A 17,177-nucleotide genomic window follows, 5' to 3' on the forward strand; every position below is an offset into this window, starting at 1 on the left:
CAACAGGCCATATACAGAAGAGGACCAGAGGGCACTGGTTCATTTCTCCACTCAGGAAGTGCTTCCTCAATCTTACACTAATTCCTATATATGAGCAAGGTTGTCTCTGGCTTCTGGTCTATTCCAGTTTGATACCTGTTCCTAACCTACAGCAGCTCTCACTTACCATTGCTTTATAAATATTTACATATGGAATATAGCTCCTTCGTTGTTTCAATGTTTTTTCAGAATTGTTCTGATTGTGCTTTTTCCCTTTCATGTGAATCAGCTCGTCAAATTCTATGCAAAATTATCTGGGGATTTTGGCTGAGAGTACGCTGAAATCATACATTAATTTGGGGAGAGCTGGCATTGAAATTACACTGGACTTTTCCGCCCACCGGCAGGGTGCTCAAGGGCATTCTCTGACGGCCTTTGGTAAAGTTTCCAGTTTTCTCTTCTAAGTTTTCCAAGTTCTGGTTGGGCTCTACAGTGGACCAAATTCTTTACAAGTTTAAAGTCTGTCCTAACCCCCTGCTCCCTCACCCTTTCAGAGGCCTCTGCAGGCCCTTCTGCTTACACGATTGTTACAGATTGCTTACTTTTTCCAGCTGTTCCCAAGTTACATCCTGTGTGTTTCCACATGTGTTGGGTGAAGTCTGAAGGCCAGGCTGGGGTTTCCAGTCCTGCTTGGGAGGGGAACAAGGTTGGGCAAGGATCTAGGAGGATGGGGGCGGGCAAGGGCACTGGGACCCCGGCCTGGGGAGGAAGGAGCCTGTTCTTCCTCCCTGGGAGGTGGCCTGTCTGGAGGGAGGGCATCTGCAGGCCCAAGGCTGGGGGAAGGGTGGCTAAAAGCTAGGTCTCCCTTCTTGGGAAAAGGGTGGGCAGCAGCCAGCTCCTCCATCCTGTGCCTTCATGCATGTGTGTGTGTGTGTGCGTGTGTGTGTGTGTGTCTGTGTGTGTACGCACATGCGTGTTCTGCACATGTGGCATCCCTGGGGCTTTCTGTTTCTAGCGGCTTCTCACGTTTTCCAATCGAGTGGCCTGGGTTCAGAACCCAGCTCAGCCACTTCCTGCCTGCAACCCAGTGTCCCCGAATGACACCTCCTCTGAGCATCAGGGCTGAGAAATTCTCTGTCCCACAAACTGTGAGCTTCAGGGGAGGCGGGGTGAGAACTCTTGCCCATGGCTGCACTCCAATAGGCACGTGACTCATGGAGGGTCTAAACAGAATTCATGCATCCATCCTGCTGGGGAGGGGTGTGCCCTCTGGGCACAGAACATTCCAGCCTGAAGGACAAAAGGGACCCAGAGCCTCAGTGGGAAAGGGCTTGGCCTATTTGGGCTCCAGAAAGAAGCTGGAGGCCTGGGGTGTGGCTCAGTGGTGGCACTTGCAGCTTGAGGCCTGGTTAATCCCTGGCACTGCCCCAGACAAAGCAAACAGGACACAACAGGGTCAAACACAAGAGGTGGGAGCCAGTGACAGGGAGGTACCATCTCCTTAAACAGGCTGCTCTCCTGAGGACAAGAGCTGGAGGGGAGGGGGCTCTCCCAGCTGCCCAGGGGAGAGACACTGGGGCCTATGGGGCTCGCAGGCCCCTTCGCACCTCGTGGGGACAGTCTGAGCTCAAGCATCTGAGCTCTGGCATCCTTACTGTCGCCCATATCTGATGGTTACCAAGACAGTAGAAGAGAGTACATTGTAGGTCTTATAGCCAGAGAAACAGAGTCCAAGAGAAATGACCTACTCCTATTTAAGACAGGTAGAGTCAGGTCGGGCTTGGTGTCCCACACCCGTAACCCCAGAGACTTGGGAGGCCAACACCTCAATCCGTCCTGTAGGCCACCATGTTTGTGGTACTTAGTTACAACAGCCCTAGTAAACTAATACCCTCTGGAAGGAGAGGAAAGCCTGTGTGAGCCTCCCCATGCAGACCTGAAGCTTCCTAGAGGAGGTGATGGTGAGTGGGGCACTGAAGGGTGGTAGGAGTTCACCAGGTGGGGAAGTCAGAACATTCCAGGCAGCGGGAAGTACATATGTAAAAGCCAGGGGAGGCTGTTTTTTGGACCTCTTTGAATTTCCTGCCTGCCCTGCCCAAGTATCTGAGATCCAGAAGCTCTTTGGCTCTGAGATAATGGAAACATGACGTTGACCAGGGAGCCCCTTGGGCCCAGGCCATGAGACACATCACTCTCACGGGTAGGGGGCGCACACAAGCCTTCCCACGAAGGCTGGCTAGGTGGGGGTTGGCTAGGTGGGCCCAGGCAGGAGGAAGCCCCAGCTGTTCCTCAGGGTCCAAAGCCTCTTCTTAGTGAGGCTAGGGTGGGCCATTCTGGTCTGGCTGGGGCTTTCTTGTGGTTCCAAAGGATGCACAGCACCCTGGAAGGACACTCGGACACAAGTGGCTCTCGATATAAGTACTTTATTTTAATTACAATATTTCCACACAAAACTACAGTAGCACAAAACATAATACAAAAAATAGATTCTCACCTCCAAACCCCACACCCATGTGCCCACAGAGAAGCAAGTCCTGTGGCTCCCCTGGTCTTGGGAGTGCACTGCCCATCTCCCCTTGGCCTTGACACTGTGGAGGGGCAATGGGAGTGGGGACCCTGCCTCTGCGTGGGCCTGGGCTTCTCCCCCTGCCCCCGCACATCCTGACAGGGAGTGCCATCTCCATTCCCTCTGGCTAGACTCCAGCCCAAGACACTTGCTTCTGGCTGGTGGTGTGACAGTTTCCAGGACCACCCTTTCCTGGGGAAGGCAGGAGGGTGGGGCAGCAGAGGCACAGGGAGGCGCAGGGATGGGAAAGGCCCACTTCCCAGGTGGCTGGCTCTAGCTCCTTCCCTGGTTCCTTCTTATCTTTCTCCCAAAGAGCTCCCAGGCCTTGAACTTGTTTGTGAGTAACAAGGGCCTCACCTGGAGCCTACTTGCAAGCCTCCTGCTGACCCGAGCTCACAGGGCAAGGCTGAGCTGTCTGAGCCTCTTGGACAAGGCTTCCTCGGTAAGGGGCGCGCCATGGGGCAGGGCCTAATCTTTCACAAGGGCTGCTGTGCGGCTGCAGTCGGGTCCACCTACCTGGTGGAGCCTGAGCATCTGCTGTTGGGAGGAGCTGTGGCCTCTAGAAGGGGTGACCTTCTTGGTCTCTTGACTCCATGGGCTAGACTGGGCTGAGGAACCCTTCCCTTAGCCTCCTGTCTAAGGAGGGGAGCCTGTCCAGCTGCAAGGGCCGTCCTGATCTAAACCAGGGGGCCTTGATGGCTAGAGCCCAGGGCGAGGGCAGCGGCATCTAACTTCTACTACCCAGAGTCACAGCTCTGCAGGCCAGAGCTCCTGGGGGCTGAGGGGTGGCCCTGTGAGCATCAGGAGTGGGAGTATGGCCTTGGGTTCCAATCATGACACTTGGGGGCTCCACTGAGGAGGCCAGGGGCCGCTGGGGCAGGGGTCATCTCCTCAGCACAGCCCAGGCCGCAGCCTCAGATAAGGCACTAGAGAACTGGTCTGGAAGCTGACCAGGCTGGGGGCTGAGGACGGAGCTCAGGGGAGGATCTGGACCCTGCTGCAGACAAGAGCGGCATTCTCTTTCCTCCTTCCCTTGGGGGAGAGGGATCCTGCAAGGCAGAGGCCAGAATGGCTGGGGTGGGGGGGTTGCTACAGAGAAGCAACAGGTCCCGGGGGTGACCCGAAGAGGAAGGACCAAAAGAGAAGGTCTATGGTCAGCTGCAAGCATCTGGTGCTTGGAGGGCCCTGTGCTCCAGCTGGGGTGCCCTCAGACCTGGCTTCATCTGCCATAGCCATCAGTCCCCTGCTGTGACAGTGGGGATGAAATCTTCCTTGCTTGGGTTTCCATGGTTGAGCTCCGGGGACAGGGGCAGCAAGCTGAGAGCAGCTGGCCATGAACTGGGCCTCTGCCTGGCTCCCCCATTTCCTGTCTGTGGGTGACCATGCAGTAGTAACCACAGTCAGAGGATTTGCTTAGTGGCCTGGGGCAGGTGTGTGTGTGTGTGTGTGTGTGTGTGTGTGTGTGTGTGTGTGTGTGTTCCTGACTCAGCCCAGCCTTGCAGTGAGGGGGTAAATCAGTGGGGCTTCCTTTGTCCACAGGTTATTTAGGAAAAAAAAGAAAACATAATAAATATAACAATCCTTCCCTCAAAAAAAAAAAGTGTTTTAAATGCATTATTCCCTGAAGATTTCCAGTGTATTCCACAATGTTTAAAAAATAGTTTCCCCCAAAATAGATCTTAAAGCATTTGACACAGTGGTAATTGTGGTCTATGTGGTGCTGGATGTGGGCGAGGGGGCTGTGTCCCCCGGCCCTTGTCGCTGTGGGGCCCAGGCCTGGTGAGCCACCAGTCCGATACCCGAATGCCCACTGGAGCTGGTGCTCGCTGGGACGCCGGTCTGCACAGGGGAGCAACTCGGGTATGCAGAGGACCCCCACCCGGCCCAGTGCCGGCTGCAAACCCTCCAGTTTGGGGAAGGGGCCCTGGGCGGCCAAGGGGTTGGAAGAAGGGGTAGACTTGGCAGCCTCCCCTGGGGGCTCATCCTCAGCCCCTTCCTCTCTTCCGTCTTGGCTCTTTGTGATGAGGGTTCATGGGTGACCCAAGGGGGCAGTGGAAGTGTTCTGAGAACTCTTTGGAATTGGAGAGGGAGCTGATGACCCTGAAGCGAGAGGGGTTGTGGGGGTTGGTGATGAGGCCTTCGTGGGAGCTCTTGGGTGTTCGGACAGAGCACCAGACCTTTGAGGGACAAGGGGGAGAAGCTGGGGTCACTGTGGGGCCCTGAGGCCGCCAGACTGGTCCCACCACTGCAGGGGTGGAATGAGCCCTCGCCTGGTGCTCACACCCCAAGGACTCAGGAAGGCCCATGGCTGGGTCAGAGGGGAGGCTGGAGTGCGCCTATGCCCCTCTCTGACGCAGGTGTCACCAAGCTGTGTCTCTTCAGCCAGAGCCGGGTCTCTGTCTGATACCAACGTACCAGGCTGGGATTCTGCCTAAACTCCACTTTACAAATTTTGGATTTAGTCCAGCTTTCATATTTTCTGGGTAGGACACTCTCTCGAGAGGCAGCTCTGGGAATCAACTGAAGACCAACTCAAGCGCCAACCTGGTGGGTCTTGATTTCTTTCTTCCCCGGTTCTGGGGACTGAATCCAGGGCTGCTTTCTCACCGAGCTACATCCCCAGCCCTTTCCATTTTCTATTTTGAGACAGAGTCTTGTTAAGTTGCTGAGGCTGAGCTCGAACTGGTGATCCTCCTGTCTCAGCTTCCCAAGGAGCTGGGATAATAGGCATGCATTACCGTGTCTGGCTATGTTAAGAAGTTTCTACAACCCCAGAACCAGGAGGGGCCTTCTCCACCACATACAGGATACTAGTATTCTTTCTTGGCCCTTCCTTGAATCTCTCTAATGACAGGAAGCTCAACTCCTCACAGGCTAATGACCTGAAGATGGTCTGATGAGTTAGGGAGCTGGTGATTGGAGGGGACCTTATCTGTTCCCCTAAAGAACTCACCTGTGCAAACCCCAGGAAGAAGAGCTGGTCATTGGTGAGACCCAGTGTGGGCAAGGTCTGATCCTCCCCGTTCTTCTTTACCCAGTTCTGGTAAGCCTGGGAGGAGAGAAGGCCAGAGGTTGAGGGCAGCCAGGACACAGGGGCGAGGGGCTAGTGTGCAGGCCAAGGCTGGTTTCTGGGTTCTGGGCCTTGGCTCAGCCTGGAGGATCCCTCCTCTTTCTCTGCTCCCTCCCTAAAGGGGAGTGCAATCGACCCCATGGCCTAAAACGCCACACAATGCTGAAGGCTCTCCAATGTGCACTTTGGCACCAGCCTCTTCCCTGATCTGGATATTCAACTGCCTTAGCTGGACACCCAAGATCACATCCAACTCAGCATGGCACAGAAGGAAGAAGTCATTTACATGAACCCTCACCAAACCTGCCACCATAGGATGGCACCACCACCCTCCTAGTTACTCAGGCTCAGAGTTCCCCCCAACTCTTCCAGCCAAACCAAACACCCCAAAACTGACCCTCTTCACCCTTCCCCCTCTAGCCTGGGTAACCTCACAACAGCTTCCAATGGGTCTCCCTAATTCAGAGGAACCGAGGACACAAGCCTGGTCCTCTCCTCATGTGGCAACTCGAGCGAACCGTCTAGGGCGAGTGTTGGCAGACCTCCTCTGTGAGGGCCGGAGTAGATGTTCCAGCTTTGGGGCTACCGGTCCCTGTTGAACTATCCTCCTCTGTGCTCAGAGTGCAAAAGTAGCCACAGGCAACCTGTGAATACAGTGTGGCCAGGTCCCCCAAACCTACGGGGACAGGCTGGGGCTGGGTTTGCACATGGGCTGCCGGCTTGCAGACCTGCCTTAAAGAAGGAATTAGATCATATCTCCTGTTTGACCCTGTAGTGGTTCTCACTGTCGCCAGAATAGAACCAAGCTCCTTTCTCAGTGACAGAGGCACTTGCTCCTGACTCCTTCCACTACCCCCTGCCTCTGGCCCTTGGTGAGTCGCCAGGATGCCTCTCAGGCCGGGACCTGTGTCTGAGTCACTTGGTTTCACCTCCGGCCACCCGAGGGTGCAGGTCAGGGGCTCAGAGCCAAGCCAATGGGCTCAGATGGTAGCGACTTACTCCAGACTAGGATCGGAACCCAGAACTGGCTCTGTGCTCAGTGTCCTCCTGGGCCCTGCTGCCCTACCTGGCAGTGGGTTCCCCCACAAAGGCAAGAAGGGGCCGGCTCTGCAGGTGGACCCTGCCCTGGCTCTCTCCTGGGACTCTCAAGCAGGTGGTCTCCATGCAGAAGCCCTTGGGCACTCGACTCAGGTGCTGTGTCCACAGTCAATGCTCACGTCCTCCCCACCCCCACCGACAGACGAGGAAGCTGAGGCACAGCACTCCTGCAGCTTGCCAGGCATTTCTATGCTGACCTACTGATGAGGCATCTGGACAGATGTGGACCTGGACAGGTGCACAGGGGGAGCAGACCCACCCGATAGGCCACCTTGAGGCCCCCGTTGTCTGCAATGTTCTCCCCGAGGGTGTGGCGGCCGTTCACCGGCTCCCCGTTCACACTGTAGCTGCTATACTGCTCCACCATGCACTCCGTCTGCTGTTTGAAGGCCTCCACCGAGGAGTTCTTTCACCAGGGCCGGAGGTTCCCATCCTTGCCATACTCCCGCCCTGTGGTCAGAGTGCCGGAGTGGCACTATCGCTCTTCTTCCCTCCCAGTGGGAAGTGGGTTCCCCTGTCTGACCCCACCCTCCAGCCTGTACAGGGACAGGATGCCCATCAGAGGGCCAGAGGACGGGCCAGACCGAGTGGGAGAGGGTGGGGAAAAGTGGCCAGGCAGGCGGCCATGTGGCTGTACAAAGGTTTGAGGCGCAGGGTGGATCTCCACTGGCCAAGGGCCTCGGATCCCAAGGAATGGAGTCCAGCAAGGGGCCAGTGGAGTTGGCAGAATCAGGAGCACATGACAGGCCTGGTTTCCAGGGTCTCTGCCACTTCCTTCTTGTCCCCGAGCAGGGGGCAGTTGAGGAAGACCCTGGACACTAGCTGCTGAGGAGGGTGTGACTTCCACGTCTCTGACTCCTGACTCCTACTGAGCACCGAGCACCCAGCACCCTGCAGAAAGTGCTCACTATAGCCTTCACACAATCCTCCCCACCCCCACCTGGACCTGTTGCACCCATTTTTCAGATAAGGACACGGAGGCTTGGAGAATGATGTGACTTGCCGAGGTGAGAGCATTTGGCAAGCGGCCGAGCCAGGGTTTAGACTCTGGTCCTTCTCTCCAAAGCTAAGTCCCAGGGAGCAGAGGCAGTGGGGCTAAGAAGCTGATGGGCTCTGTCTGGAGGGACCCCAAGGAACCTGTACCTTGATCATCAAAAGCGTGAGTCAGCTCATGGCCCACGACGACACCAATGCCACCAAAGTTTAAGACCCTGGAGGGAGACACAAAGTGAGAGCAAGGCCTCTGGCTCCTGCCCTGCCATGTGGCCCTCACTTGTTGGGTCTGAGATGTAGCAGGGGCTCTGTGGGACACAGCCCTGGAGACAGTGGGAGGCTGGGCAGTCTAAGGGAGCCAGCTGTGCCCTGTGGGTGACATGCACGTGCTGGACACTCTAGAGGATCACTGTCCCCTCCCACAGACTAGCAGTTAAGCTTTAAAGCAAACGAAGCCTGGGAATGGGCCAGTGCCTCTTCCCAAGCTCCACACAGTCATCCCGGGAGTCCAGCTTCTAGGACAGCGCCCTCACCCCGCCAACTCCCTGGCTGCAACTGCTCTAAGCCACCGTCACAGCAGTATTTCCCACATGGGGCTCTTGACTGCATGACTGTGCCACGTTTCCTGATTGCAGGAGCTTTCGGCCCCAGAGACCCTTGGAGGGAAGGCAGGGGACAGGGGCTGCTGCGCTCTGCACCCACGACGCTGCAATCCTAGGCCACCTGGGCCACCAGGGCACAGATGGCTCAGTGAGATGGCTGTCAGGGTCAGCTGCAGACACAGGGCTGGCTGAGGGGCAGGGGACCCATCGGGGCACCAGCACCAGAGATGGCCTACTTGGGCGAGGAGCGGGTGTAGAAGGGCGCCTGCAGGATCCCAGCCGGAAACACGATCTCGTTCTTGGTGGGTGAGTAGTAAGCGTTCACCATGGGCGGGGTCATGCTCCACCTGCAAGCAACAGGTGCGTGAGAGCCCAGGCGGTGGGCGGAGCGGAACTCCAGTGGGTACTCCTTGACCCCAGGACCAGGTCAGCACAAGGACATCGGGCAGCACTGTTTCTGAGGGGGAAGCTAGAAAACACCTGAATACCTATAAATCAGTGATGTCACCTCAGAGGGTGCCACACTGAGGCGCTCACAGACAGCAAGAGGGACCATCAGATATTGAACTGAGGTTATTTTTGAGGCTTGAAATGTGTCTAGCAGCTGTTCTAAGGTGTGGTCTAAAGTGACAGTCCCCAAGATCCTCTGGTTTATGATGTCAAAACTATTTTCATTATAACATTGAGACACTCTGTCTCTGCCACATGTTGAGATCTGCATCATGGTACAAAAGCAACCTTGAATGACACTGCTGCCACCTGGGCAGGGGGCCAGGCAAGTCCTAGTGGCCACCTGCTCCTTTCCTAGCAGGTGCTCCAACCAAAACAAGCCAGCGGGTCATTTTCGTTGACAACACCCAGGAAAAAGTAGCCTAATCATTAATTCCATTAAATCTCGACCCCCAAGTACCAGTCTTTTCAATATCCTGTGTGACCAATGGGGAATACCCACGTGGTGCTTCAGGTCTCTCTCATCATCTTCGGATGACCGACCAGCCATGGAATTTTGGACTTGGGCAACAAGGCAGACATGTTCTTGAAAATGAAAAAGGAAGCTTAGCACCTCAGGGGAACTAATTCACATTTTGTCAATTATTACCAATGATAAAAATCTGAGGTTTCAAGAAAAATGAAGTTTCAAAGAAATATTAAAATTTTGGAAAACTTGTATTGACCATCATGAATTTGATAGCTTCCCAGTACTTTAAGATTTTTCTCAGGAGGTCAACTATGATGTTAACTAATGTGGTTTTATTTTTTTGGCTGCAGTATATGAGAGTGGAGAATCTGTAAATCTTAGTGGAACCACAATTTTTTTTCTTTTCTGTTTTTTTTTTTTTTGTACTGGGGACTGAACCCAGGGGTGCGTAACCACTGAGCCCCATCCCCAGCCCTTTTTTATATAGTATTTAGTGACAGGGTCTTGCTGAGTTGCTTAGGGTCTTGCTAAATTGCTGAGGCTGGCTTTGAACTCATGATCCTCCTGCCTCAGCCTCCTCAGCTGCTGCGATTGCAGGCGTGTGCTACCATGCCTGGCAAAACACTATTTTCCAAAGGACCAATGCATGAGCCATGATGTAAAAAATTATGTAAAAAAATCCAAAAAGTGCAAGACAGATCAATGATTTTAGTGTACAGGGTATGAAAAGTTCATGAATAAGTTTTCAGATTTTTCATATTATATTTTTTGGGGGGAGGGCAAGGAGGTTAATGGGGATTGAACTCAGGGGCACTTGACTACTAAGCCCCAGCCCCAGCCCTATATTGTATGTATTTAGAGACAGGGTCTCACTGAGTTGCTTAGTACCTCACTTTTGCTGAGGCTGGCTTTGAACTTCTGCCCATGCCTCCTGAGCTACTGGGATTATAGGTGTGCACCATCACGACTGGTTCAGATTTTCCATAATGCATTAATCTTTCCTTCCTTGGGGACTGAACCCAGGAGTGTTCTATCACTGGGCTTCATCCCTTGCCCTTATTTTTTACTTTGCTAAATTGCCGAGGATGGCCTTGAACTTTGGCTCCTTCTGCCTCAGCCACCTGGGTAGCTTGGGTTGCAGATGAATACTGCTGTGTCTGGCTAGAAGACAAGTTTAAGTGAAAACTTTTAATCTAAAACTTAAGAAGCCAGGTAAATTGGCAGTTGTGTCTGTGCCATATTCTGAAGGTGAAGGTCCACCTACCTTCTTGTTTGTTAGGGGGACCCTCGTTGACAATGGAAAACTTGGAGGAAAAAGATGTTTGAACCTCCATTGCCCACAAGAGGGCGCCAGAGGCAAAGAGGACTCGTTCTGACTTGGTAAGATTTATCCTGTTTCAGGAGTGGAGGGACTAGTACCGGGCTGACTACATCTAACTTTCCTGGGGAGACCATTTTAAAAAGAAGGGTCTTTCTCCAGATTATTCTGACTTAAGATCTGGGGTAGAAGTTAGGCTATGGCTAGGTGCAGTAGTGCACAACTGTAATCCCAGCAAATTTGGGAGGTAGAGGCAGGAGGATCACATGTTCAAGGCCAGCTTCAGCAACCTAGTGAGGCTCTCAGCAACTTAGTCAAACCCTGTCTCAAGATAAAAAATTAAAAAGGGCTGGGAATTTAGCCCAGTGATAAAGCACTCCTGGGTTCAATCCCCAGGAACTCCCTACCCCCTGCTGCAAAAGCCCCCACAACCAAAAACTACAACAAAAAAACGTCAGGAGGCAACCCCCACACCCCCCCTCACATTTTTGGCAGTGCTGGGGAGGGAACCCAGGGTCTCAAGTACTAGGCATGTACTCTACCGCGGAGCTACACCCTCATCCTTGGAGACTATTTTTGAAACTGCTCTCCAGGGAACACTGATGCACAGTGGGATTTGCAGTGTGTTAAGTGCTGGGTCATCAGCGCCCATCTAGAACCTTTCCCAGCCCTCAGTGGGACAGTGGGAGAAACCACTGCTCCTGTTTGTGAGGAGTTATGGGACACTCACCCATGCGGAGGGCCTCCTGTCAGGGCCTGGCTCTCCCCAGTTCCCACACTGGATTGCTTCAATGACCCAAGAAGCAGTTCCCTTTCCTGCTACTTTGAAGATAATGAAATGAAGGCTCTGAATGCTGAGGCCATGAAGCTGGGATGTGGTGCCAGGCCCCCTCGGCCTCAGAGGCCAGGTTCACTCTGCCAACAGGCTGGGCACTGCAGCACCCAGACTGGGGCCAGGATGGGCTCTACTTTGGCTTTTTTTGCAGAGGATTCTGGGGATTGAACTCAGAGGCACTGGACCACTGGGCCACATCCCCAATCCTCTTTTGTATTTTATTTTGAAACAGGGTCTCACTGAGTTGCTTAGTGTCTCGCTGTTGCTGAGGCTGTCTTTGACCTTGCGATCCCCTTGCCTCAGCCTCTTGAGCTGCTGGGATTACAGGCATGTGCCACCACACCCAGCGGCTTTTGGTTTCTTAATTTGAAAAGAGGGCCTCTGTGACAGTCACACCTGGCACCTGACAGTGGGTGAGGAAGGCAAGCTCAGTGGGGTGCATCCCTATGGTGGGGAACCAAGGCCTTCCTGACCGGGCCTGGGGGACTCACTGGTCTCTGTTGGAGGCTTTCCTGAGCTGGTCAGCGGTGACCCTCCATGAGAAGTTGAAAAATCCCATGGCGTTCTCGAAGTAGAGGTCTGGAACTGCCGTTTACTGAGGAAAGAAGCAGAGACACAGATGGGAGCAACCCCAGAGGAAAGTCAGAAACTCAGACCCCACGAGGTGAAGGGATGGGTAGGCAGGCCCAGGGCCAGAGTGTGGGCTTGGAGCTGCAGGCTCCGCCCCTCTGAGGCTTCTAACCTGCTGGGCCCAGCAACAACTGTCTTCTTCAGGCACCTGACAGTGTCACAGTGCTGCAGGATGCCCCATCAGTGGTTCCTTTGAGCAAGAAGTATCTCCATCACTGTCCTACAGGACTGTGATGATGGGTGTGTTCTCCGTGTGTTTTCCACCTACACTGGCCAATATGGTAGACTCTGGTGGCAGGTGGCTACTGAGCATCTCAAATGTGCTAGTGTAATTAAATTTTAATTAACTTAAGTTTTGATTAATTAAATAGCCCCCCATGGCTGGTAGCTAACAAATTGGACAGCACAGATTTAATGAACCACACTGGAATCTGGCTCTGAAATGTCGGGGGACAGGCGTTATCACACCCCCCAACCCTGGGCCCGGCCTCTCAGCTCCTACCAGGTGCAAAGCCCTCCCTCAGGTCCACTCCAGATCTTTATGGCATACCCAAGGGCTGTGGTAAAACACTGGGCCCTCAGGGGCAGGCCCCTGTCTGTGGGCCCTGCCTGAGCCGTCTCCAGGAGACTCTGGATCTCGCATCAGGATGACCCTGAGGTGTCTGAAAGTATTCTCAAGAAACATGGCTGCGGAATGAGTCTCCTATTCTCAGAAGTAATTTTAATAGTCTTAGGTTTTAAATAGAACCATGATGAGAGGTTATTATGATTTCAAAAATGCCTGAATTTCACTCATGAGAAGATAGCAAACTATCATTTGGGGCAAAATCACAACCCACTTAAAGGGGTGATGTGCCGAAGGTTCTGGCAGCAGGGAGGCAGTAATCCCCCTCCGCCTCAGTGGAGCTTCACTGTGCATTTGGGATGGTGGCCTCCTCTTTCCCATCCCCATCTCAAGGTCAAAATTTGAGTTCCAAGTTTTCTCTGAGGAGGTTGGGGTACGACCCTGAAGACAGGTGGCCGTTCTGGGGCAGGAGCGGGGGTGTGAGGGGCTTCACTTTCTCCCCCCACCACCGTGGTGTTTTAGGGCTACGATGCTGGCCAGCTGACCCCAGCCCTGTGGGCTCTGGGCTCAGGGTCAGGTGCTGCACCTTTTAGGATCTGCTTCCCCAAGTCTTTTATTTTTTTTAAATTTCTTAGTTGTAGATGGACACAATATCTTTATTTTTTTTATTTATTTAATGTGGTTCTAAGGATTGAACCCAGGGCCTCATGTGTGTGAGGCAAGCGCTTTGCCACTGAGCCAACCTCAGCCCCGCTACCTCCCCCCCCCCATTTTATGCAGTGCTTGGGTTGAACCCAGTTGGAGTCATGATGCGAGGCCAGTGCTCTCCAGCTGAGCTAATCCCCTGATGGCTGTCATGATGCCAGGTCAGCCTCCCTGCCTCCAGAAGCCCTGGGCGCCCCACCCACCTTGGACCCTCCCCAAGTGGGCACTTGGGATAGCAGGGCGTAAGCCACTCACGTCGTTGAACAATTTGTCCAGTTCCTTGGGGTCCATAATGAAGTTGGGGTAGCCTATCATGTTGTAGATGGCGTCCGCCTGGATGGGAGGGACACAGAGGACTGAGCACCCGCGATGCTGACCAGCTGGCCCAAGCTTTGTGGGCTCTGGGCTCAGGGTCACGCCAAGGGGCGGGGGATCAGGCTCCTCCCCACTTAGGGCTTTCACATCTTTTTGGAAACATTCCCCCCTTGCCTAACTTATCTTTTTTTTAATATTTATTTTTTAGTTATAGGTGGACACAATATCTTTTTTTTTTTTTTTACTTTTATGTGGTGCTGAGGATCGAACCCAGTGCCTCACATAGGCTAGGCGAGCGCTCTACGGCTGAGCCACCACCCCAGCCCCCAGTTAATCTTTTGGGTTTCTGATTAAATGTTGCTTCCCCAAGGGAAGCTGCTATGGTCCAAATGTGTCCCCAAAGTTCAAGTGTTGGAACCTTTGGGAGGTGATGAGGTTCTGAGATTCTGAGGCTCTGTCCCCTACTGCTGGGGGACTGGGAGCTGTGGAGGGAGCAAGCACCACAGTGGCTTGGTCCACCTCTCTTGTGCGTGCTCTCCTGCCTGTTCACCTTCAGCCAAGAGATGTGTGACACCTGGCTTCAGGTTGTCCCCCCAGCCTGCTAGACTGGTCACAAGGCAGGACAGCATCCATGCGTGCCCAGGGGACAGGCTGGCCTCTCCTAGCCCTGCTCTCTCTCTGTTGCTCTTGCCCGGTGCAGGAAGCCTGGGTGGCCCGAGCTCCCGGGCGGCCTCACCTTCTCCTTGGCTGATTTCCGGGTGTCCTCATCCATCCACTTCAGCATGCTCAGGCTCTCCTCAAAGGCCTTCTTGATCTCCAGGATTATCTTGCTGGCCTGAGGAGACAGATATTGCACCCTCAGCTCTGGGCACTGGCCCCCTGGATGCAACCAGTGCCCCAGGCAGGATGACACTGGACCCGAGGTCAAACTGAGGTTGGCTCAAGGCCTCGGGTTCTGCAGAGTGGGCAAAGAGGGTGGCCATGGCTGTGCTTCCAGACCATTTTCCTAACATGGACAGACATCCCTCGAGACGAGACGGGCCTTCCATGCACTGGTCTCTGTGGCCGAATGAGCTTGGACGTGCCTTGGGGAAGCGGAAAGGTCTGCAGCAGGACTTTTTGGAGCCTTTAGAGTGGTAGAGTGCTCTTTTGGAGCCGTCCAGAAGACATGGCCTCTCCCAGGCTGATGGGATCCTTTTTGATGGAATAGAGCTTTAACACCCAGAGAACTTGATCTGAGAGGCACTCAGAAAGGTCTCAGGGCACAAATGGCAGCTGTTGAGGGTGACGATGCAGGGCAGACCCGGGGGCCAAAGATAGAAGATGGAAGATTCTAGGGAAGGGGAAGGCAAGAGCCATGGGGCTGGGGCCAGACAGACCTGGACTCAGATTCTGCCTCAACAGATTAAAAAAAAAAAACAAAACAAACAAACTATATATATATATATATTAGTTGTAGTTGGACACAATACTTTTATTTTACTTATTTTTATGTGGTGCTGAGGATTGAACCCAGGGCCTCGCATGTGCTAGGCGAGGGCTCTACCGCTGAGCCACCACCCCAGCCCCTGCCTCAGCAGACTGGAAGTGCAGTGCTGCTTCTTGACTACAGATACTAATTACGCAAACAATACCATTAGTGATAAACTATCGCTGCCATTGACTGTAGCTTATTTTGGGCCAGGTGTTCTTTATGTGTAGCATCTCATTTTGTTATGGCCAGGCTGTGTGGGCAATGACCACACAGATTCCATTTTGCCCTGAGACCCCACATCATGTAAGAAAAGCTTCTCCTGTGGGAAAGCCCCGTCTCTGCACCCATCAGTGAGCGGTTGCCTAGCACGGCATGTTAGGCGACACAGATGGCAATTCTTATACAACGTAAAAGTGTCCCCTCTTCAGTTCCCATTTTTCTTGGATAATCTACCCTGTCAGAGGTGTAGATGTTAGTAGCCATTCTTTAACTAGGGACGTTTTGGCCCACCCTCTTTACTGCTTATGATTTTAGATCTTATGATGTTTGCTTATGGATCTGAATCATAGCAACAGCCACTTATGTGTTAATATGGTTTTGGACTACAAAAGGTGTGCTCGAACCCTGGGAGGGGTCGAAGGGTATGGACTAGCAGCCTGGCCCTTTGCCCGCCAGCTGGTGGATCCAGACATCAACTGGTGAATAAAGGTGAATAAAGGTTCCATCTCTTGCTTTAAGATCGACTTGGTGGTTTATTGCTGTCTCACCTTAACACCCCTCTGCAGAAGGGACAGCCCCACTTTCATGTCCCAGGTGAGGGGAGAACACCGCTCAAGTCACCCAGCCAAGTGACAGAGCCAGAATCTGAGCTGGGGGCTGGCTGTCTCCCTAGCACTCAGCCATGATGATCCTCTACCTGCTTGAATAATTCTGTCACCCTCAGAGTAAGAAAAATGTCACTTCCAGGTCAACATTACCTGGTGGGGTCCTTCGCAGCCCCAGGAGGTGGAGATGGCTGTGGTAGCCTCATGGGGTCACTGGGAAGATCAAATTAAATAACACAAACTACTAGCCTGGCCTCAACCATGGAAGTCATTTAGCAAGTCACGCCCTGCAGCCTGAGGAAATGGCCTCTGAGTTAAAGAAGGCCCCGGGATCCTGTGGCCTGGAGCAGGAAAGGACCAGGGCAGAGCAGAGTGTGGGCTGTCAGGCTGGGGTGGGGGGCGCCCAGTAGATGCGATGCCCACTCTGTCCACAGGGGAGGTACTTACTATGTTCTTGCTGTCCTCGGCGAAGGTCGCTTTGACAAACATGGGGCCCAGGGCAAAGCCCAGGTTGTTTTCCGTGTCACTCACGCAAAACTTCCAGTGAGGAAGGCAGGTCTGGAAAACACGAGCGCAGAGGGTAACTGGGCCCAGTCCTCCTTCTCCCAAGGCCTGCCTGGGAGGTGGCGCCATCAGGGGCCTGTGCTTCCCCCCAGAACTCCAGGGAGACAGACCTCTTCTGACCGCAGAAGTTACTTTAGGCCACAGACACCCCTCATGGCCACCACCTACTGTCTCCTGAGTGCCAGTCTCCATGATTGGCACTTCACGAAGGTCTGCCACTGAGCACCCCTAGTGGGCAGGGATGAGCCACTGAATAGACGGGAAGCAGAAATTGAGTAAGGGCAGTCACTGGTCCAGCAGGTGACAGTAGGTGACAGGGGTGCCACAGGTTTGGGAACTCTGACATTCCTGGCCCTCCATCCAGGGCTCCCGCCAGCTCCACCTGGTCCTGCTTCCTGGAGGACACAAGGAATCTTGGAGGCGCAGAACCTCGGGAAGCTGCCCATCCACCTGAGCAATGGGAACCTTCCTAGAAGGCCAGGGGCCCAGCCCCATTTACAGCCTCCTAGAGACAGAAGGCCACAGTGACATCGCAAAACTTCAATGTCGGCTTTTTTTTTTTAATGTGCTAAGGATGCCAGGCAGTGCCTCACCACTGAGCCGCACGCCCACCCCAACCCCAGCTCTTTCCTTATATTTTATTTTGAGACAGGGTCTCTCAATGCTCACTGCCCAGACTGGCCTTGAATTTGCAATCCTCCTGCCTCAGCCTCCCCAGCA

General features: G+C 53.7%; 1 pseudogene; it reads right to left on the reverse strand.

The window, feature by feature from the left end:
* Positions 1-4,530: 4,530 nt before the first annotated feature.
* Positions 4,531-16,526, reverse strand: LOC143640197 (endothelin-converting enzyme 1-like; annotated as a pseudogene).
* Positions 16,527-17,177: the final 651 nt, after the last annotated feature.

This window comes from Callospermophilus lateralis, unplaced genomic scaffold (assembly GCF_048772815.1).
Source record: "Callospermophilus lateralis isolate mCalLat2 unplaced genomic scaffold, mCalLat2.hap1 Scaffold_132, whole genome shotgun sequence".
Lineage (NCBI taxonomy): Eukaryota > Metazoa > Chordata > Mammalia > Rodentia > Sciuridae > Callospermophilus > Callospermophilus lateralis.